At 40.5% G+C, this 24,022-nt stretch overlaps 1 protein-coding gene across 13 annotated transcripts in view; it reads right to left on the bottom strand.

Annotated features, from left to right (window-relative positions):
• Nucleotides 1-24,022, bottom strand: part of NCAM1 (neural cell adhesion molecule 1) — a 311,181-nt gene that overhangs the window by 153,398 nt on the left and 133,761 nt on the right. The window lies entirely within an intron of this gene.

Raw genomic sequence — 24,022 nt, 5'->3', positions numbered from 1 at the left:
TTTTATAAACGAATTAAGGAACACATTGTAAGAAGAATGAGAAGAGTGAGAAGCGTAAGTAGTAACCAACGGCTATGTGGCTAAGATCAGTTTCCTGATTTTTAAAAGTTGTATTTATGTAGTTAGTTGGTTACCATCAAACTCTGTGTCCCTGTAATATCTGTTGAATTTTAGGTGATAAATAGGGAGCAAGTGATGAGAAACTTAATCTACTTTGGGAAACAATCACTTCGTAATGTAAACCCCCGTTCTAATCCAATCAATCACAAATCCATAGAGAATTTACTGTTCATACCTGCTATCATTCCCCCTGTCTGCCCCTGGCCTAACCTCCATGTGCTCTGCATCCTCCACCACTCTTCCTGTCACTGTCTCTTCACACGCTAGCCCTCCACCTCTGCCTGCCTGCTTCTTTTGTCTAAGACCCCAGCCCTAGCCCCCACCCTTGACACAGAGCCCAGGGTTCCCTGAAGAACACCCTGCAATGATCCAGGCTCCCCTTCTCATTCTCGAAAACACCAAGGGCTGTGAATGAGGCAGGTGCTTTTAGGCCACAGAAAGTGGCCCAGTTAAAACATCTTAAGTCCAATAAAATCTTTCCCAATAAAGGCAGGGCCCTGTTCTGAGACATCAGTAATAGGTATCATTGTCAATTACATGCATCTCATTTGGGCTCATCTTCCTGTCAGGCTAAAATAACAGCTGAACAGAAGCAGGACTCCTCTCCAAGACAGACACAGCTGAAGAACAAATGCTTATGAGTGTCCTCTGAGAGCACAAAAAGAGTAAAAACATTTAACATCTTATTTTTAGATTCTAAGTACCTAGATACTATGACAAAAAAAAAAAAAAAAAAAAAGAAACCTCAGAGAAAAAAATGATTCAAGTGGAAAAATGTGACAAATTCTTATTCATAGTGGGTTATTTAAATAATAAAACTAAGTATCACGGTAACCTCCTGATCCCTAAACCTCATGAAAATAAGAGATGATAATGCACTTTTAAAAATACCTTCTTTCAATCTGTGCTATTAATCACTTCACTCTCAGGTCTAAGTGGCCCAGAATGGTCTTGCAAATGGAGACCAAATGACTGCCTGAGATGCCAGTTTGTAATAATTTGTGTATTTAAAAATCTGTCTTCCTTTTTCCTCCCCCCTTCAAAATTTCAGACAATGTCAAGCAGTTTGCTGTGATGATAATAAGATGCATGTTTACTTGACCTTCATAGGTCAGTGTCTTCATATTCTGTTCTGGCTTTAAACTAAAAGGCTAAGAAGTCTCACAGATTTAGAAGTGGTACGAAATTGATCAGGATTTAGATTATTTTGCCAATTTAAATTCTCATACACAATTTCGTTTTCCCTCAATACAGCTGTACAAAGTTGCTGAGTAAATCAATAATTTTCATTATCCCAGAAATCTACAATCCAAAGAAATTTCTGGATGGTCATCAAAATTTTTGTAGTTATTTTGGTTAGGTTTAAAGCAAAAATGACAATCAGGTCGTTCACAGCACAAGTAGCTGGTCTGAATTGAGGGAATCAGAGAGGGAGTGGGAAGGTAGGAGTTTGAAGATTCAGGTTCTGTGTACCCCAAGCAGAATGTTGAGAGGAGGGGAGGGCGTTGTTCATTAACAACATTAACAACGGGCAGGACGTGACATTTTTAAGCCATGTTTCCTAGAACACTGCCTGAAGACCCCATGCAGTGGAAAGGACACTAAATTGTGAATAACTTAGACCTGAGCACTAAATATATCTTGGGTTTTGCTTCTGATGTATTAGTTTGCGCCCTCATAACAGTTTTTGCTGGCCACTAAATGGCTTACGCAGATGAGATGAAATACAAAAAAAAAAAAAAATCTGTTTAGAGAGCATTAGGAGAAAGATATTAATGGTGCCCCAATTTTGTAACATATTCTTGGCACATGACATATTGAAGGCCAATTTGCAAAGAGAAACATGTAATTTATGTCTACTCCAGTCTTATTCAAAAGGATTTGAGGTGGAAAATACAGAATTCATTCTGCTGGCAGTGCCCACTTGAGCTCACCAGCTACAGAACATTTAATCTTCGATATTCATAAAAGGGCATATTTTTATAAACATTTTTCTATGAAATCTCACCTTGTTAAAAAGGTTACAGTCGTAATACTAGATCTTAATCTACTCTTTGGACCCTTTCCCAAAACACAGTGGCGCCTTTTCAAAAAGGCCAGAAAGGACGCAGAAAGAGCCTCCTGAAGAATGTCAATGTGCAGTGCCAATGGGTTCCAAGCAGAAGCCACAAGAGGTACCACTCTCTTTGCCAGCGTTGCCTGGAGTTAGCTTTTCAGGCACCTTATTGATCAGTCTTGCTCTCTGAAATGAGCAGACTAATGTTTGACAGGACAAACCCATAGAAAAAATCAGAAGCTCTTCTCCCTGTCGATAAGTTTAAGTAACTCCAAGGCTAAAATAATTCCAGTCATTTGATGCAAATACACATTTTAGTTTGGAGTCACTTGAAAATATGTGCCAGCTGAACTAGCTTATTAGCTTTGGTTTAAAGTCCACTGGGTCTGTTGGGCTGTCATTTCTCTAGTTGCTTTGCAGTGCTATGATGGTCCCTTGGAGAAAGGGCTGCAGCCTCGGAGCCCTGGCATTGCCTGTCTACCACCCTTCCATAATGAAGGCATAACACAGCAAAATTTCAGGGCAGTTGCCTGAATGGACAAAAGATTATTTACCAAAAAATAGGTAGCACTCAAGCAACAAATAGTTTTAGAGTACTTTTGAGTAAGGCATTATGCTAAGTGCTACAAAGATATGAATTAGTATGAGACAGCCCTTACTGTCAAAAGCTCCCTACTTAGGCGAAGGAGGTGACCAGATATCAACTGCATATAAGAATACCTTTATTATTCCCATGTATTTTGGCATAATCTATTTCTGCTTTGTCACTTTAAGCCTAGATTTTTGTATTTTCCATAAACTCATGTCTATTTGGGAATTAGAGAAGTTAAACTTACGAGATAAATAATTAAATTTTTTTTTCTGTTAGCAGCGGAATCCTTCTTAAAAGACATCCATATTCCAAACTGTACACTTAAAAATGGTGAAGATGGCAAAGTTTCATGTCACGTGTATTTTTGCACAATTAAAAAGTGAGAAAGAGATATCCCACCATTTAGCTGGGCAGAATCTGTGAGTCTAAGCTTGGCCAGGTTCTTGTAATTGTTATTTGTTTTCAACAAAAACTGTTTCTCAACTAGTGCATGTAAATAAAGTCTCCTTCAGAGCATCCACAAAGTGGAAGAAGGAGATCCAAGAATACATGTGTAACAGGGATCTCATTGTTGTGGCTTCTCTGATCTTCTGTTCTTATTTCTAGAACAATCTGAAAATTCATTTTGTTGGTTGGCTATTGGTAGAATCCATTTGTCCTGACTTTCTGGTCACCGTGTCCCTTACAGAATCTAAAAGAAACTGCTGGCACCCTTGGCAGTGAGGTGGAGGGTAGGGTATTTCCTTTCTTGCTATTTCACGTGGATGCTCAGAAATTATAAAAACTAAAACTGATGGCAATTTCGCTTCCTTAGCACAGAATGAGGGAAAAGACAGCTCACACACTGGTAATTCTGTGCTTACGTTTGAACCTTTACCAGGAATGTGGAGTCAACAAATGTTGGTTCAACTTTTGTCTTTCCATTCATTAGTAATATTATCATAATAAAGCTTCCTTGACACAGGACCTATTTCCAAGCTGTTTCTTATGTTTTATGATGGACATCTGGGTTAAAGTAACTTTTTGGCGCTCCTTATGCACTTCAGCTGGTTGGTGGGGCAATGTGCAAAATGCTGAGGTAACAGCAACTCAGGAACTCAAAAGGCACAGCCACCTTGCTCCCAGGATGCTACCAGCTGGGGAGGGGAGCACTGACTGTCCAGGGGCCTCCCCAGGTGCTATTTATTAGTTATGTCTCTTGAAATATAATCTAAGATTTATAATGGTCTTTTCTGAATTTCTGAATTTCCTACTACAAAACATTGGTGAGTTGGGTGCAATTCCTCCCAAGAATTGAGTAAGACTTCCTTTATTTTCAGTGGGGGAGAGGGGAGCTTGTCTTAATTTATGTATTTCTGGTATTTGCACTTCAGATACAAAATTTTGATGCATGTCTAAAATACAAGCTCCATGAGATAGGAACAGTTCTCCAGCCTCGGGCAGTCACAGAATACCTGTTGTCGACTAGCTGAGTAAATGGTTATGACTGCAAAATAGAAAGCTGCGCCACACAGGCTAGGCAGGATGTTTTGCTTCACTGCAGCGAGTGAGATGCTCTCAGAGTACTGTGGCTCAGGCCTTCCACCAGAGGGAGCAGGGACGCCACCCCACTGCAGAGGACGCTTGTGCAGAACCCTGGGAAGTGCCTGAAGCGGAAAAACAAAAATCCCCAAGCCAGCAAAAAAGAATTGGCATCAAAACGAATGTGAAGAAGAAGAAATAGTTGGGTTATTATACTCAGTGGCATGGCTAGATAAAGCCAAAACAGATCTTTCTTTTCCTGCTGCTTAAATGCCCTAGAGTTTCTTAGGCAGAGGAGCCCCATGCCCTAGGAGCAACATCTTCTGGAGCAGCTTGTCTCCTGGTTACCAGCGTGGAGTCAGCCCAAGCACGATGCACCTCATCTCAAAAGCAGAAAAGAGAGTGGCCGCGGCCAAACCTCTCTAGAGTTCCCCACTGCATTGCTCTGAAACAGTTCCATCTGTGTCTCTGACTCCGGGGAAAAGATCAGCTATATGGGCTGTTTGGGGCCTGGCACAAGTGGCTATGATGACTTCATTCCAAACTGGGCTGAGATTCCAGCTAAGGACAAATAATTCTCCAGAAAACCACCATCAAATCACACAAGGCAATACGAGTTTCATATTCAAGGTCTCCACCTTCCTCTCCAGGCAAACTTAAACCTAAAGAGGGAAACAGCTTGAAGGACTGGGCATCAGAATACATCGCTAGTTTAAAAATAGATTGTTAGCCCTTTCCAAGTCCCTCAGCATGTCAACTGGAAGAGAAGGCTCTGCAGAGGACAGCAATGTGAAGTGAAATCCTAAAGAACCAATCCTCCTCCTGGATCTCCATCCACTGATCGTGTCAAACACAAGGTTGTTTTTAAAGTGCCACATCATGTAAAAGGGAAGATAATCCAAGAGAATATCTATCTAAGATACATCATGATTTTTTTTTTGCCCAAAAAAGAACCTGTCTCAAACTAGAGGCAAGACTTGAGTTTCATTTAGCTAATGAAGCTTTGGAAAGTAAATTATCCTTCCAGGGATGCTGAAACAAGCAATGACAACAAAAGGCACTCTCCATTTGCCTAGTGGTTCCACCCTATCAGGCTCTAGATGGAACCCACCAGTCCACAGATAGCCAATTTAGGACATTCCTAGGAGCCTATTGATGGGAGAGAACTGCTGAATAGTCACAAATCAGAACACTCCAAGGAGTGAATGGGATAATACTGCAGGTTTATTTTAAGGTGAGGATTATAGCAAACAGGAAATTATATATAATTCCAGAGAGAAACAAAGTCAACAAATTCAAATGAACAACGGCAAGTTCCTATAGGGCAGGACATTGCTTATTTCTTTGCATTGCCCAGTGCATCTGGCCCAGTCTATGGCACTAGGGACTTACTGATTATCTAATTTGCAAAAAAACCTCACAACCACCCCCAAAGTAACTTAGGGGTTTATCTAAAAAGAAAGCAGAGGTTTAGACCCTTTCTACTAGGTCAGAGGATAACAATTTTAGATACAGAAAAGACATGAAACACTGTAGTTAATTGGACTCATGGAGACTTTATTTAATTTTTTTGAGACGGAGTCTCGGTCTGTTGCCCAGGCTGGAATGCAGTGTGGTGCGATCTTGACTCACTGCAACCTCTGTCTCCTGGGTTCAAGCGATTCTTCTGCCTCAGTCTCCTGAGTAGCTGGGATTACAGGTGCACACCACCATGCCTGTCTGATTTTTGTATTTTTAGTAAAGACGGGGTTTCACCATGTTGGCCAGGCTGGTCTGGAACTCCTGACCTCAAACGATCCACTTGCCTTGGCCTCCCAAAGTGCTGGGATTACAGGTGTGAGCCACCACACCTGGCTGGACTCATGGAGACTTTAAAAGGCTTTCCAAAAGTTGGGGGATTCCACTTCTCCAGGCAGAAAGACCTTCATAAAACTAATATGTACTTTAAAAAAATCCACATAGAAGAGGCAGGGAATGTGTTAACGGGGTGGGGGGTGGGTGGCGGACAGAGAAGGCTGGTCACGCTCAGCAAGACCCATGAAGATACTCTCATAATGTTTGCTGTGGAGAGATCTTTCTCTACATAACGGTAAACAATGAGCCCTGTCCAGTTTTTTCTTATTTTTCATTATAGGAAACCTTAAGTATCACAATTCTTCAAGCGTGCAATGGGAATGGGAAACAGGGTGGCACAGTGACTTCACGGCAATGGTAAATCAAGTGTTCTGTCTGGCAGGAAAACTGTCATTAGCCTGGGAAGTCAACTAGCTGATGTCATTTCTGAAACAGAGGTAATATGTCTATTTAAATTTGTGAGGAAAACAATCGATTTTATTTTCTGCCATCTACTTTTAGAGGTCAGAAGGAAAATATTTATTGTACCTTTTAAAGGGAATAACATTCATTAGACTCCCCGAAGAGTAAGTTTCAAGTGGTAAATATTTCCACTGGCAGAACATAAGAAAGGGAAGTTTGTTTTTAAAAGTGAGATTACAAAAGACTAACATCAGGTAAAAAGAGCTTCCTGTGGCTGCTCACTCACACAGGTTGGTCCTGCCTTAGCCCTACCTCTAATTCAAGGTCAAAGAAAATGTACTGAAAAGGAGTCTTCAGCTACCTAATCACTAGCAGTCTAACAACAGACAGAATGTCCACAAAGCCATTACCTTAGGCAACCGACCAGCTTCATTACTTTCCAGCTAAAGCAATGATGTTCTGGGAGAAAGATTTTCTCTTTCACATAGTAAACATGCGCTAGTAAAGCTTAAAAACAAGATCTGCTGTAAGAAAATCCAGACAACAGCTAATTTGAATAATGAATACGTTTATTCAAATAATCATGCTCATTTTTAATGATAGAGATGAATGATTACTGATCAGAAATGATGCTTTTGATACATTTTTGAGTGAAAAAATAGGTTACAAGACAGAGTCTCTCTTTTAAATATATACATATTTGATATATATTTGTAATGGATATTCATAGAAAAATGTGTGGAAGGATACACAACAAGGTGTTAACATTGGCTTATATTTTCAGTCATGTTTACTGAGGAATAATTTACATACAGTAAAATTCCCTATTTTGTATACAATCCTGAGTTTCAGCAAATGTATACAGTCATACAACCACACGACAATCAAGATAGAGAATGTGTCCATTACTCTAAAACAGTTCCTGTGTGTCCTCCTGTGGTCTAGACCTCCCACCCCAGGCCCTGATGCTACTGATCTGTTTTCTTTCTTTGTAGTATTGCCTATTCTCAAAAATCATCCATATATCAGATGGTAAATATCCTTTGATTAGCACTTTTTTTTCTAGAATAGGGATTATAGATCATGATGATTTCTTTATTTTTGTTATCTGGCTTATCTATATTTTCTAATTTTTTATTACAAACATAATTACTTTTGCAATTTAGAAAAACAAAGGCAAACATTTAATTAATTGTGACAGGACATTATGGAAGTAGATAAAGCCATGAAAGCACAGATGAAAACAAACGCTGTGTGTATGATATTTAAATTGTGGAATATTACTTCACCCAAACCTTGAGAGGCAATGCGCCATCAGCTACAGCAAGGCAAACTTCCCAGCTGTGCTGTTAGCTGTGTGACATTGGGCAGGTTATTTATCATCTTTTAGATTCGATGTCCTCATGTTTAAACTACGGGTTAAAATAGTGCCCATCGTGCAAAGTCATTATAATGATTAGATGAGGCTGTGCATTAGGTCACTGGTACCTGGTAAAATTTAGCACTAGAATTATGCGTGTTATTTATTTGGCTTTTCTTAGTACTATCATTACTGAGGCTTTGGGAGGTATTCCAATAGGAAAGGACCTATCCCAATGGGAAAGGACTCTCTGCCTCTATAGGCAAAGGGAAGTGGTGTCGGGGCATGGAGCCAGGCCACAGGCTTACTTTTAAATCTCAAAACTAAATTCAAGACATTCCATTTCAGAAAATTTAAAACTTCTGCTTTTTCACAATAAAGTTCTTACTGCTTTGTTATGATTTCTCAGTGAAATCATTACCTTGGGAATAGTAATAGTAAACACCAGTCACCATTACAACTTTAATCAATGTTTTCTTACTATTTAGAACCCAGTGATCCTTTAGTGAAAATATACATTTGTCTAACTCTCCTCTCCCTCTGTATGAATGATCCAAACCCTATAACCTTTATTCATACCACAATATGGCATGAATTTAGGGGAGATGAGGATAGTCAATTATAAAGCTAGCCAAATTTAAACCAGAGCATAACATTTAAGATCAGTGCATAAAGAGGCCAAGCAATCATAGATGTTCATCTCTGCAAGGTTTTCAGTTGTCAGAGACTCTGGGGTGAAATGAGTTGATGAAAAAACAAATATGATCCACCTTTATCTTCCCAAGGCCGTAATACATGCCAGGAAGTGAGGAAGTCTATCTGTCTCTGCTGGGAAGCTCCCAAATGTTTTGATTAAAATAGAACATCTCATTTAATTCTCATCCTTGAGACAAGTTCATAATTCACTGAACTGATCCAGGATTTTTATAATAAATGGCAATTGAATTAAAAATATGCCAGCCGTCTTTGGCCAAATATATATGTATATTAAAAACAGGACTATTGGCTTCATGCACTTTTGCCAAAAAACAAATTATAACCACATATGAATTACAGTTAATTCATTTATATATACACATTCACATGTGTATGTCTCCATGCATATGTATTTTGCATGTATATATGTATGTATACATGTATGTATGTAAAATGTTCACAGATCATACATTATTGAGAAAACTCAGGGGCCAAGGAATGACCTCCCAAACATCAGGCCCACACTATCTGATGTCTCCGGAACAGCATGAGATGGTCCCTTTGACTAAAAAACTCATTATCTCCACATTCAAGATCCACATTCAAGACGACATCTCACCATTCAAGATGCAGCTCCAAAGTCACTTTTCCATCAAGTTCTTCCAAGTTTCCCTGCGCTAGAAACAGTAATTTTCTCTTTTCTACCTTGAATTCATGATTTATGTACATCTTCTCTGAACAACAAAACAAAAAGTTCCTTGAAAGCAGAGCCCAGGGGCAATTCTTATGTGCAATCTCCCTGTCTTCAGTGCCTAGCTTAGATAGCACTCTGTCCAAAATTGGGGATTAATATACATTTTCAGAATGAAATAAATCAATATATGATTCCATTTTAATACAATCATCAATTTTTGTTCTCAGATAGCACTAGCTGCACAGACCAGAATATATGACTCAGGAAAATGTCTTTGGCAATATTCTAATCTCCAATTCCTGACAATTCCTTGCTCCTCTTTTTTTTTTTTCTTTTTTGAGACAGTCTTGCTCTGTTGCCGAGGCTGGAGTGCAGTGGCACTACCTTGGCTCACTGCAACCTCCGCCTCCCGAGTTTAAGCGATTCTCCTGCCTCAGGCTCCTGAGTGGATGGGACTACAGGTGCATGCCACCACGCCCGGCTAATTTTTATATTTTTAGTAGAGACGGGGTTTCACCATGTTGGCCAGGCTGGTCTTGAACTCCTGACCTCAGGTGATCCACCCACCTTGGCCTCCCAAAGTGCTGGGATTACAGGCATGAGCCATCGTGCCCGGCCTCCTCACTCCTCTTAAAACCTTGTTAAAATACTTCAAGGGGCCAAGCCTGGTGACTCAAGCCTGTAATCCCAGCACTTTGGGAGGCCGAGGTGGGCAGATCACTTGAGGTCAGGAGTTCGAAACCAGGCTGGCCAACATGGTGAAACCCCACCTCTACTAAAAATACCAACTACTTGGGAGGCGGAGGCAGGAGAATTTCTTGTCTTTTTCAAAGTTTCAAAAATTTAAAAGTTCGGAGAACAAAGATACAGCATGCTCCAGCGCCCTGCTCAGAGATAACTAACATTCACTGACTTCCTGATGTGTGGCTTTGCATACCTTTGCTTACCTCGCCCTCACACAAGGTAAATTAAGCCCATTTTGCAGATGAAAATATTAACGCTTGTATTATTAAAAATTATGCATACACTAGGGTCCATAAAAAAACATTCTTCAAACCAGAGCCAAATTCCTATAAGTTAATCTTTAAAGTCCAATATTAAAATGTGGGGACTTAACGGGCACCGTTGGTTTAATTCATCTTGAATTGACTCATGGAATACAACCTGTTTTCTAACTGCCAAGGAGCTTGGGGGAACTTATCTCCAAATGACCATAGAATTTCCAGGAAATTCTAACTTGACCTAGGAGTTAACAATAATAATCTCTGACAAAAGGATAATGCAGTTTGATAACACAGAAGTTGCAGGTTGCTTGTGGACTTCTGCTGGGTTATGTCCTAGAATTACTGCAGAGGACTCTCCTCCCTTAATTTATGCCTTTTGGTCAACACTAGGGGTGATATGGTTTGGCTGTGTCCCCACCCAAATCTCATCTTAAATTGTAGCTCCCATAATTCCCACATGTTGTGGGAGGGACCCAGTGGGAGATAATTGAACCGTGGGGGCCGTTTCCTCCATACTGTTCTCGTGGTAATGAAAAAGTCTCAAGAGATCTGATGGTTTTATAAAGGGAAACCCCTTTCGCTTGGTTCTCATTTTCTCTCCTGCCTGTCAGCACATAAGACATGCCTTTCTTTTTTTTTTTTTTTTTTTGAGACGGAGTCTCTCTCTGTCGCCCAGGCTGGAATGCAGTGGCCGGATCTCAGCTCACTGCAAGCTCTGCCTCCCGGGTCTACGCCATTCTCCTGCCTCAGCCTCCCGAGTAGCTGGGACTACAAGCGCCCGCCACCTTGCCCGGCTAGTTTTTTGTATTTTTTAGTAGAGACGGGGTTTCACCGGGTTAGCCAGGATGGTCTCGATCTGCTGACCTCGTGATCCGCCCGTCTCGGCCTCCCAAAGTGCTGGGATTACAGGCTTGAGCCACCGCGCCCGGCCCAGACACGCCTTTCCCCTTCCACCATGATTGTGAGGCCTCCCCAGCCACTTGGAACTGTGAGTCCGTTAAATCTCTTTTTCTTTATAAATTACCCAGTCTCAGGTATGTCTTTATTAGCAGTGTGAAAACGGACTAATACGAGGGGTATAACATTTCCAATAGTAGTCTTTTCCTTCTTCATGTTAAATCTCAAAAGCATTTATGGAATACTTACTCAAAAAGCCTGGAGCTTTGCACATATTATTTCATTTAATTCTCATCACCTAATAAAATTAGTATTTCAACCCCTTGAGAACCTTCAGAGACTATACAGAGATGTTAAGTGTCTTGCCTACAAGCACACAGCTAGGAAGAGGTAGAGCAGGAACAAGAACCCCAGTATTTCTAACTTTAGAACCCAAACTTTCTCAACTACACCATATAACCACACTCCCCCAAGTATTTCTACTGGTCTGAGCTTAAACGGTTGAAGCCATCCAGTCTCTTTTCAAGATGCAATCATATTCTTAATCCTCATCTTCGTCATTAAATATTCACTAAACAGAATTGAAAGTTGCAAATACTGTAACAGAAATCATTGTGTGAAACAAATAGGTAAAATCCCGATTCCAATTCCATTACTTAGAGAATCAAGGAGGAGAGACCACAAGCAACTGTTGACTGTGTGTCTTAGTCCACACCACATAACTGCCTCTGTTCCGACTGCCATTTTTACATTTCTCTTTGGGCTTTTTTAGAAACAGATGGGCTACTGACTGGGTATTATCAGTTCCAACCTATGCAGCTGGAGCATCCCAGAATTGCAGAAATAGCAATCTTCTGAATAATTTCTCCTGCCACAAACAACTGCTGCTGCTCCTATAATAACCCCCTTAGTGGGCCTAGAGAGCATTCTTCCCATTCCAAGAGCCACGGTTCAGTTCATCTTAAACCACAATGTCCTTTTGTGTTTTGGCTGAAGAAATCTTATGGGCCACCTGATCTTTGTTATGTCTTAGTGGAGGCAGATATACCAGATGATACTATTTGGTATATAACGGACTTTTTATCTTCAGTTGTCACAATAAAGGAAAATCAAGATGGGAGACAGCTCAACTGTTTTTTACTTTCTTCTTTAGCAAACACAAGAGCCTCCCTATGTAGGATGTCACACGAAACTGCCCATTTTATGTCATCAACTGTTAGCCTCCCCAGAAAGGCAAATTTATACAAACCACAAACTGTGTTGGCCACATTTTGAACCATAATGCCATGAACTCAGAAGTTTACCGAGTTAAGATGTTTGTTGTTATAGAAAAAAAGAATTCAGATCTCTAACCAAATATTTTCTTTCACATTTGAGTACTTTGCAATCACAAAATACTCATCACATAAATGAGACCTGGTAATATTTAGAAATTACTGAAATCACAATATACTGAATAATAAACTTAATATTTCATCCATAAGATAGGACTTAGTTTTTCAGATAATATTTGTTTGGTAATTGACTACTAAATCAATAAGTCAAATAAAACGTAAATAAATTATTTTAAAATACATGTTACAAATTGTGTAACTAGTTATACAAAACACTAATTAGCTTTTGGTGATGACAAAACGATATGAACATAAATTTTCTATTTTTCAAACTCATCATTTTACAACAGCTTTACTGAAATAGAATACACATCTCAAATAATTCAGCCTTTTAAAGATTAGTGGCTTTTAATATATTCACAGAGTTGGGCAACCAGCACCACTAATTTTAGAACATTTTCATCATCCCATAACACACCTCTTAGCAACCACTCCCTATTCTCCCTGCCTAGCTTCTGGCAACAATTAATACACGACTTCTTGTCTGTAGAGTAGCCTATTATGGACATCTCATATAAATGGAATCATACACTATATGGTCATTTTTATCTGGCTTCTTTCACTTAGCATAATGTTTTCAACATTTATCCATGTAGCAAGATATCTGTACTTCATTCCTTTTTATGGCTGAATAATAATTCAACATATGAATACATATCTTTGATTTGTCCATTCATTAGTTGATGAACATTTGTTTGATTTCCATTTCTCAGCTACTGTGAGTAACGCTGCTATGAAATTTGTGCATACGTTTTTGCGTGGCTGTATGTCAAGCATCTCATTTTTTATGAAAATCACAATCTTCGACAAAGAAAGAAATACGTTATGTTATGCCAATGAAAGGAAAGGTCTTAATGGTAAGAACTGTGAGAGAGTAGGATACAGAAATGAACAAGCCAGCTATGGGAGTGCAAGGTGAGGTCCATACCCTTCCTGGGCCAGTCTTGCCGCACAGCAGCAGAATTCTCTGGGCTTCCTCCATCTGCTATTGGGACCCCACAGGCCTGCCAACCTCAACTGCACATAGCCAAGGATGAGCAAAGCTTGTGCATCCCACCCACAAGCCTCCAAAATCCAGCATCGTTTCCTCCAATATGAAGTGGAAAGAGATGTTTGAGCCAAACTCTGACATGTTTCTCAAATGACATCAAAACGTATTCTCACTAATGCCTGAAGCAGATCAATAGGCAAATCAGGTTTTTATTAATGTTCCCTTTGACTGTGACACTACCTTATCCAAATGAAAAGAGAGGATTCAAATAAACAGAGAAGTTAATAAAAGAGTAACAGCCTATTTGATTAAAATATTCCTAGGAAAGGACATACACAGTTAAAATTTACTTTGTTTTTATGTTGATTAAATATCAAAGGCATTTTCAAAGTGTCTGAAGTACTAGCCAAAGAGGTTATACATTAACTTCTTCACCCTCAAGTAAAATAATATTACAGGACTCAAGTGCATAAGACCCAATTTATTCCAAAGAGAGAGGTTCAAAAGATCAGTAATTATAAGGCTATGTAGGACAAAAAAATGTTTTGCATCCTCCAAATTACCAGAGGTGGTTTGCTAACTAGTGCCTGAGGACAATGAGCGATTACCCCCAATTCAGCTTTGTTCTCATTAGAAAGGACTTCAAGCTGAAAGGCAGCCAGAGCCCGATAATACTGCAGTCAGTCCCGGTTGGCCACAATTGGATCTGCAGGTTTTTTTAAGGAATACAAAAACAATAACAAACAGATAAGTCTCAAATGCATTATACTCATTCACACATACATCATCATGATCTTTTTCACGAACTAAATTACTGCATTTAAATTTCTTGTAATAGAAAAAAATAGCCACAGAAGCAGCCTCAGATGCTATATGTCTAAACTCTTCACCCTTGTAGTAAGGCAGTATAAATCACTGTTACTGTTCTCCCTACTCTTGTAAACAAAAAAAAGCTTTGCCTGTTCCCTTCCCCTGCGCTGCCACCGTCACCCCGCCCACCCCCCACCCCACCTCCTCCTCCCCTGCTCTCCAACAGGAGAAACAGAACAAAATGAAAACCTAGTCAGGGCCTCCATGCAAAGCCACAAAACCCAAAGATCCTGGAGGCAGTACTGGGTTGAGTTTAGAAAGCTGAAAAGAGAAGAGAGCAGAAGGGTCCTCGGACCTCACAGCAGAAAGGACGCATCCAACCCAGGGTTCCCCAGCCGAATCTGCCCACTGCCTGTTTTTGTAAGGCCCTGTGGCTACAAGAAAATTCAATTATTGGAAAAATTATTTAAATTATTGGAAGAAAGACAAAAGAAGAACAATAGTTTATGATTTATGAAAATCACATAAAAATCTAATTTCAGTGCCTCTAAATGAAAGTTTATTGGAACACATCCCTGCCCCTTCATTTGCATATCGCCTGTGGTTACTTCAGGGCTTTAAAGACACAGTTGAGTAGCTGTGGCAGAGACCATATGGCTTGCAAAGACAAAACGAATTGTTATTAAGCCCTTCACAGATGAACTTTGGGGACCCCTTGTCTAGCCCATCCTAAGTGTACATTTCATCCTAAATCTCTAAAATGGATTTCAAAGAAAGACAGCCAGTGATAACCCACCCATTATCACTGGGGAGGTGGTGTGGAGTTCTGCACTTGTAGAGGCAGGTAACATAGATGGGTTTCCTGTTCACAGAAACACAAAAAGTATCACACATACAGAGTTGACTGTCTTGAGAGTTTTGGCCAACAAATAACTTGTCCCCTTTTATAAATTTGTTTCAAGCCACACAGCTTATCAGTGAACACAAGAACACATTAGCTGCCCACAAATTAGCATTTAGTACAAGTATCTACAAAAAGGACAAGGAATCCATTTACATTTCAAATCGTCTTCACTCCGTTTAGCTTGAAACTTTTTTCAAGTCACCAACACATCCAGAAACACTGGATAACTACTTCTTATCAATTTGGACTCCATTTTAATCCATCCTTTAATAATGTTGCCTGTGTGAGGGTGGAGGAATGATTCAACTAGGGAAACAGAATAAATAATGAATAGGAACCAGAGGCTCCCGAGCTCACTGACAACAGCCAAGTGCTATGATGTCAAAGTTTCATTAATTGCATGGGTTTATCAACCATTCCCTACATACTCATGTTTCCTTAACACTATCCTGTACTTAACCAGAGAATGCCATGCTCTGCGCCTTCTGCCTAATCACAAAATAACATGCAGAAACATGTCTGTACCCAAATTTCATAATCTAAATGTCACCCAGTTTATTTTGTGTCTAATAATCAAGCAAATACGTTTTTGTTCTTAGGAGGGAACAAAGGAAATAACTCAGATTCTAACGGTTTCTAAAGTCTGGAACGAGAATTAAAAGATTTACAAGCTCACCTTGCCTTAAAGATGTTTCTCTGAAAAATTCTAGCTATTCCTTTCACCTTCCCCATGAAACTGCTAATCTATGGTCAGCTTTCCAGGGCTCCTTTCAGTGCAATAGTAGAATAATGGTCTACATTGTAATCAAAATTTGCTCATGTTTAAACTCTTCAGTTCCTTTTTAAGTTTTTTAATCATTCAAAGTAAGTAAGTAAATATGAAATACCAAGTGGCAAACAGGTATAGATGGCTGGGGGATCTATGAGAAGTCCAGCTGGCATATCACTATGCCCAAGAGCCAGTAATCCCAGTGGTGGCTTCCAATCTGACAATGGCTGGGATAAATGTCACCTCCATAGCCTCCATGCCAGCTAAAAAAGGAATTGCAAGACTGGTGCTTAGGCCAGAAAAAAATACTGATTAAAGACACTCAACTCTCACCTCACTATTTGCAGCAAATTTGATTTCAAGTTTCCTATGGAGTGAAATGGTCAACTGCCTTTGCAGCTGTCATAGTTCAACCATGCTTCTAGTACACGTGCATAGTGTATGAGAGCGTTTGTGCACAGGTTTGCCTTCCTGTGGATTATAACCTCCATTTTGCTCTGTAGGACAATCCTTATCATATTTACAACTTATATTTCATTTAAAAATCCTCCTGAAAACTTAAATATGGATGAAATAATAATCTTAAAGAACTTTTTCACATGGCTAAAAAAGTAATGATTATTCTTGACATTATACAAGGGTAGAGTTTATTACAATCTTCTGAACAAACAATGGGTTTGCAGAATGAGTAAACAACCACAATTTCTTTTTTTTTTTAACCAGGTATTAACCCATACTTAGGGGAAAATAAAAACAAACATAACAGTATTCTCAATCAATTTGTAGAAAAAGCTAATAGAACATCATGTAAATAGGCTAATGTATGCAAACAAAGAAGAAATACCATATTTGAAAATCAACTTACTTATGTCATAAAATAATACAAATAATTGCAGAAGCACATCTTGGGAAACAGCAAGGCCAAATTTGTTAAGTTATATAACTCTCTGGGCCTCAGTTTCCCAATGGGGAAGATAATTGCAAGGCCTGACCGGATTAAATGAGTTACTAAAGCGCCTAGCACGGTGTAAGCACTGCAGGTGTTAACTATTCTTAATAAAATTATTCCTAAAGTTTTGATCACATTTTCTTAAGAATCTTACTTCTTTGATATATAAAGAGATAGTAGAAAATAAATGGTTCATTCAATAAGCATAAATCCAGTCAAAGAGGAGAAATCAGATAATCAGAAAGCAAATGGGGGAAAAACAGGAGAAAGTGTGACACCAGGATTTATAATTAAGGAGCAATACACAATACACAATGCAACCATAATATAGAACAGATCATAGAGAAGCAAAGTTAAATATGGAAAGAAATAGAGTATGAAAGTAACAAAGGAAAATAACCATGCTATTAAAAACAAGGTCACACGCTCAGCGGTGCTAACAACTAACAGGGGAATTGAAGCCGTGACAGAAGAATTTGTGGCCTCTTTCACATTTCATTTTAAAGGTTTTAAAAATTATTAAAATTTCCTGGCACTGCCACAATAGTGGAGGCCATAGGAACTCTAGGTGGTCACCAAAGAATACACTGAAAGTAAGTGAGTACACCAAGGCAGAGTGACAGCAATCACAATGAGGGATTTCCAGGTCAAAGGCAAACCAGGGAAGCTTCCTTAACTCTCCCAAGAAAGGGTGGTGAGTGCTACTCCTCCAGGCATAATATAAGCTGGATTCTCCTAATTTGAATACAACCAGGCTCCTTCTGGGGACAAGGAGAACTGAGTAGAACAGGAGGAAGTCCTTCTTTTGACACTTTCTCCTTTGCAATCTCAGAGCTGTGTAAAGGACCAGAATGGGTCATCTAGAAACATTCTACAGAAGCCATCACAGAGTGGCCACAGTGATACTGACAGGAGGCAACATTGGGTAGAAGAGGGCAGTTCCTTCACAAAAGCTCCACCCACAAGCCTGGGACCATGGCCATAAATGAGAACTTCACATCCCTGTTTTCCCGCCTGAATGTTGCTTTTTCCAAAACCACCCTGGCCTGCCATGCACCACCCCCCCGCCATCTTGTACCCATAAAAACCCCAGACTCCACTGGCAGAGGAACAGAGTGGTGTGGCAGAGGAGAGAAGAGAGAAGCAGCTGAATGTCGAAGAGGCAGCTGAACAGGAGTTCAGCTGTCCCAAACTCCAGGGGAAGATTATCCTCCCACTCCATCCCCTTTCCAGCTCCCCATTCCACTGAGAGCCACCTCCATCACTCAACAAAACCTCTGCATTCAACATCCTTCAAGTTCATGTGACCTGATTCTTCCTGGATGCCAGACAAGGACCCAGGTACCAAGAGAGCAGGGCGTAAAAGGCTGTCACCCTGACCCTCTACTGAGCTGGTTAACACTTAGCCATCCACAGACAACAACTGCTAAAAGAGCATTAATTGTAATAACACAACCCTAGATGCTACAGTGGGGCCAGAGCCCAAAAGTGCCCACTCCGGCCCTGGCATCCACTTGCCTGTGTGTTCCTCCTTCCACAAGGGGTTTGAACCACACCCCTTGTAAGTGAGCTGTACCCCTCTCATAAGTTCTGCGAAGGGGACCAAGGAACTCTTCTGTCTCAATGACAACCCCCAGGATGAGTTAAGAGATGAAAATAACAGGAGAAGGCAGTACTAGTGTCTTCTACCAAGTACAACAGGCAAAATTTAGGGTGCTAGGCTCTGGTTGAAAAGAAGGTGGGATTTTTCCATAACCAGGACTTCAAACAGCCCTTGTGTTCTCTTAAAAATAAAAAGCCCTGGGGCTGGGAGCAGTGGCTCACACCTATAATCCCAGCAATTGGGAGGCCGAGGCAGGCGGATCACTAGGTTAGGAATTCGAGACCAGCCTGGCCAATATGGTAAAACCCCGTCTCTACTAAAAATACAAAAATTAGTTGAGCACGGTAGCAGGTGCCCGTAGTCCCAGCTACTCGGGAGGCTGAGGCAGGAGAATTGCTTGAACCCAGGAGGCGGAGGTTGCAGTGAGCTGAGATTGCACCACTGCACTCCAGCCTGGGTGACAGAGAGAGACTCTGTCTCAAAAATAATAAATAAATAAATAAAATAAAAAGTCATTGAAGCAAGCGTTGCAAAAGCAGCCTGGGGAACCAGTGCTCTTCCTCTTTACTAAAGATGGCTTTAGGTGGTCATTTGATTTTGCTGTTGCTCATTTTTGTCAGCTCCTTTCATGCTTCTGGTTTGTTTGTTGTTCATGCACATTCTTCTGTTAGCTAGTTGAAGAGGTTATTATAAACAATGCGTTTATTCTAGCTACTGGTCCAGGAAAGCATATGGTGAATGTGACAGAACAACAGTTATGCAACCGTGGAGTGATAAACTCAAGAGAACCAAAACAAACATGGTACCCTACCTACTTCCCAGCAGACAATGAATATATTACTCTACTCAACTCTTCTCCTATCTTCTCATTATGCTTCTTTATTCTTTATCTCTGTTTCTCTAAGGTCTAATTTATCCCATCTTGATGGATAATGCATGAGGCTGCAGGACATAACAATTAAAATCCTGGACTCCTCAACTAAACTACTTAGGTTTGACTCTAATCTCCACCACTAAACAAATGTGATCTTGGGAAAATGAATATCTCTGTGCCTCAGTTTCCTCATCTGAAAAATGGAAGGAAAGTAATAGTGCCTACCTTCTCGGGTTGTTTTGACATTTAGATGAGTTAATATTTGAAACATGTTTAGAATAATGCCCCATAGGACTTACTGCTGTCACTGAGAGATGTGTCAGACAAGGGAAGCAAATTCCATAATAGTTCTTGTAAACAATGATCCTGTTCAATGGTTTCAATTATCTCCAGGAACCTGAGGCCCATCCAGTCCTAACTCCTGTGCCATCATTCTCCCATGCTTCTGATTCCCATGGTCATAGACCTGCCCAACCTATATTCTTGAAAGTTTCGTGAGCACTTCAGGTCCAACAAACTGGCTCAAACTGGAACACACTGTGCTTCCCTCATTTCAGGGCCTTTGCTCTACTCCAGTTCTTCACATGATGGTCATTCTTCTACTTTCAGATTTAATGTCCCTCCTCAAGGAGTCCTTATCTGACCACCCTACTTAAAGGGGCCTCTTCCCCCGCCCCTGCTACAAAGCAAATAATTCCTTGTCTTAATATTCTGTTGTAGTTTCTTCATAGCTATGATCACTGTATCTGAGGTTACCTTTCTCACTTACAGCCTGCCTGCCACATCCATGAGTTCCGCATTCACAGATTCAACCAACCGTGGATCAAATATATTTGGGAAAAAAAAAACAATAAAAATAATACAAATAAAAAGCAATACAGTATAACAATTATTATTATTAAATTTTTTTTTTTTGAGACGGAGTCTTGCTCTGTCGCCCAGGCTGGAGGGCAATGACGCGATCTCGGCTCACTGCAAGCTCCATCTCCCAGGTTCACACCATTCTCCTGCCTCAGCCTCCTGAGTAGCTGGGACTACAGGCACCCGGCTAATTGTTTTTGTATTTTTAATAGAGACAGGGTTTCACCGTGTTAGCCAGGATGGTCTCTATCTCCTGACCTCGTGATCCACCAGCCTCAGCCTCCCAAAGTGCTGGGATTACAGGCATGAGCCACCGTGCCCGGCCCAGTATAACAATTATTTACAAAGCATCTATGTTGCCTTAGGTATTATAAGTAATCTAGAGATGAGTCAATTATACAGGAGGATGTGTGTAGGTTATATGCAAATACTATTGCCGTTTTACATCAGGTACTTGAGCATCCATGGCTTTTGGTATCCTGATAAGGGGTAGTCCTAGACCCAATCTCCTCTGTACTGAGGGACAACTCTATTTGCTTATTTTTTGATTCCATGCTCCTCCTGTTAGAATGAAGTTCCATGAGACCAAGCACCTGTGTCATTTATTGCCTTATCCTTGGAACTTAGATCACCACCTGGCACTTAGATCACTTAGTATCATAAGTGGGCTCAGTTTGTTGAATACCTTCCACGTCATGAACTTTATGACACTGCATGAATATTAGAAAATTTTGCTCTCATATATTTTGCTTAAGAAATATGTTTATCAGTTATGTTTAAAATAAAAGGCCTTGGCACTTGGTAGCATAAGCTTAAGCTATCTTAAATATTTAGGTATGAGGAAAGCTCCATTGCCCGTGCAACAGGAGATGAATAAAGTCTCTCTATAGTTTTCTTTCTCATACACTTAACACAAGAGCTTGCACAAATCCAACTTAAATACATCTTGTTGATGATAGTAGTAATCCCACTGTGATTTTAGGTATTTATGTCAAAATACATGTCCATTAATGATAAGTCAATTTATTTTGACATAAATTCCTCTTGTCCTTTAAGGAACCATTTAATTGCTTTCATTAACAATTCTCTAAAGTATGTTCTAAAAAACAGCTACTAACCTTAAGGACAAAGAGTTAAAAAAAAAAAAAAAGCCCAAGTCACCCCTTATCAGTTTCAACTGATCTATTTAACAGAGTTCCCAATGAAGCTGGCAGTCATCCTACAGGTAACAAGATCATTCAGCTAACAAGAGGACATGTTTGTTGACTCCTAATTTGATGATAGCTCTCTATGTCAGATGAGTGACTCTACTCATTTCAGTTGAAGTCAACAAACTTACTCAATTTCTACCTTGGTGCCATCTTTCTGTTAAGTCTTGGAAAACCATAATAAGTAAGACATAAAACCTACCCTCAAATGAGTTAACATTTGTGCAGGTGTCTGGCATACAGAAGATGCTCAATAAGACTATGCTGAATTCACTAAAGTAGAAGACAACATTAGATAAAAGCCATAAGAAAGATTTATGAAGTGTCCCAAGGCCTGCAGCCTGAAGGAGTAGAAAGGGCTTGGAATTTGGGATAAGAGTGAGCCAAGATGGAATCTCAACTCTGAGGCTTCAGCAAGCTTCTTAACATGTCAGACTCAATTTGGTCCCACATAAAATGGAGATAAGAAGTCTGCCGTCTTGCAAGACTTTCCATTAGGGCATTAGATAGGATACTTGTATAGCATGGGCTAGGGACAGGGCAGGGGCTCAACAAATGGTAATCAGGGTCTGGAATGGAAGGGAGCTTGCAGGGAGTAGTGCCTGCTATGTAACAAACTTGTCAAGGGACAGACACTCCAGGTAGAGGAAGCATTGTGAGCAGAACCTGGAAAAAAAGCATGAGGGTGTATCTGGGGGATGGTGAGTCACTCTGTTAGCTACATTAGGATGGCTGAGGAAACAAGACAGGAGAATGAAAAGTAAGATATCATCGTGGGATGACGGCTCTGAACCCCAGGCTCAGGGGTTTGTCATCCGTGAGGCCAGTTAAAAAGGGATCCACTGCATTGCAATAATCAACAAAAGTTTAAAAAATCCAGAAAAAGCATAGAGTTGGAAGGGACCTGATCTTGTCCAATAGCCACATTTTTACAGATACGGAAAGTGATAAACAAAGTGCTTAGAAAACATACTCAGGGTTCAATTTCCATTGAGAAGCATTCCCTGACCTTGGAGCTGGGCCGCAGCTGGCATTTCATACCCACTGTCTGCATTAACCTGAACATAACGCACAATCCTGTGTATACCTTTTCCATACAAAACACATTAACACATTAACATATTAACACATTAACATCTCTCATGTTCACCCTGACAATTCTCTCTCCTTTATTCTGCTTCTTAAAGGTAGCTCCTCCCTTCCCCAGGCTCCCTTGTCATTAGCTTTTCTCTGTCTCTCATTCCCTATATATATATATTTTTTGAGACGGAGTCTCCCTCAGTGGCCCAGGCTGGAGTGCAGTGGCTGGATCTCAGCTCACTGCAAGCTCCGCCTCCTGGGTTCACGCCATTCTCCTGCCTCAGCCTCCCAAGTAGCTGGGACTACAGGCGCCCGCCACCTCACCCGGCTAGTTTTTTCTATTTTTTAGTAGAGACGGGGTTTCACCGTGTTAGCCAGGATGGTCTCGATCTCCTGACCTCGTGATCCACCCGTCTCGGCCTCCCAAAGTGCTGGGATTACAGGCTTGAGCCACCGCGCCCGGCCTCTCATTCCCTATTTTTAACTGATAACACATTTTGTCAATTCTATTTCAGAAAGGTATCTGAAGTTCAACTCCACCCCGACTTGCTATCCCACTGCTGGAGACCCAGCTCAGCCTGGAGTCGTTTGGTAAGTGCCCACCTCTCTCCGAGCCAATAACTATCCCAAGCCAGGCCATCCTTTGCTCTGTGACCCCGGTGTACTTCCTGAAGTCAGACCTGACCTTGCCAAGCCTTGCTTACAGACCTCCTGCAGAGCCTGACAAGTCTGTGTCTGAATTCCTGTGGGCCTAACAGCAATAATTAATTATAATAAAAACACTAAATGTTTACTCTCAGACATTATACTAGATATTCCAATTACATCATTTTATTTAATCATTGCAGCAGATTTTTAAAAATAGCAATTATTATACATTCTACAGATACAGAAACTGAGGCACCGGCAGATGACAGGAATTTGCTCAAGGTCACACAGTCAGTAGGAGGCAAGGCACAGGCTGTGAACCCAGAATGTCTGTGGCTAAAGCACGAGGCTAATCCAACTGGCTCCCAACTTAAATTTAGCCTTCTTAAGACCCAGTTTCTTCATCTGTAAAATGGGATTAATAAAATCTGCCTTGTAAGATTGTTGTAAGGATAAAATGAAATGAGAACCCAGAAAACGTCAGCTATTGCTATTAATTGGATTGTTTCCAGTTTCTGGAGAAGGGATTTGGTGAGTCTTAGCTCGGTGTGGTCCCCCCATGGTTTCCCTAGTATGTTTCAGGACCCCTGGGAGGAGCCAGTGCCTTTTCACAGAGTTGGCGTGAATATGGGCTGCCTGTGCTAAAAGAACCACATCCAAGCAATTGCTGGACTGTGTGGTTATTCATTTGCTCAGCACTGATTAACCACTGATTGACCACTGTGCTGAAAACTG

This window comes from Macaca mulatta, chromosome 14 (assembly GCF_049350105.2).
Source record: "Macaca mulatta isolate MMU2019108-1 chromosome 14, T2T-MMU8v2.0, whole genome shotgun sequence".
Classification (NCBI taxonomy): Eukaryota; Metazoa; Chordata; class Mammalia; order Primates; family Cercopithecidae; genus Macaca; species Macaca mulatta.
Note: the sequence above shows the minus strand (reverse complement) of the source record. Positions and strands in the feature narration are given on the sequence as shown.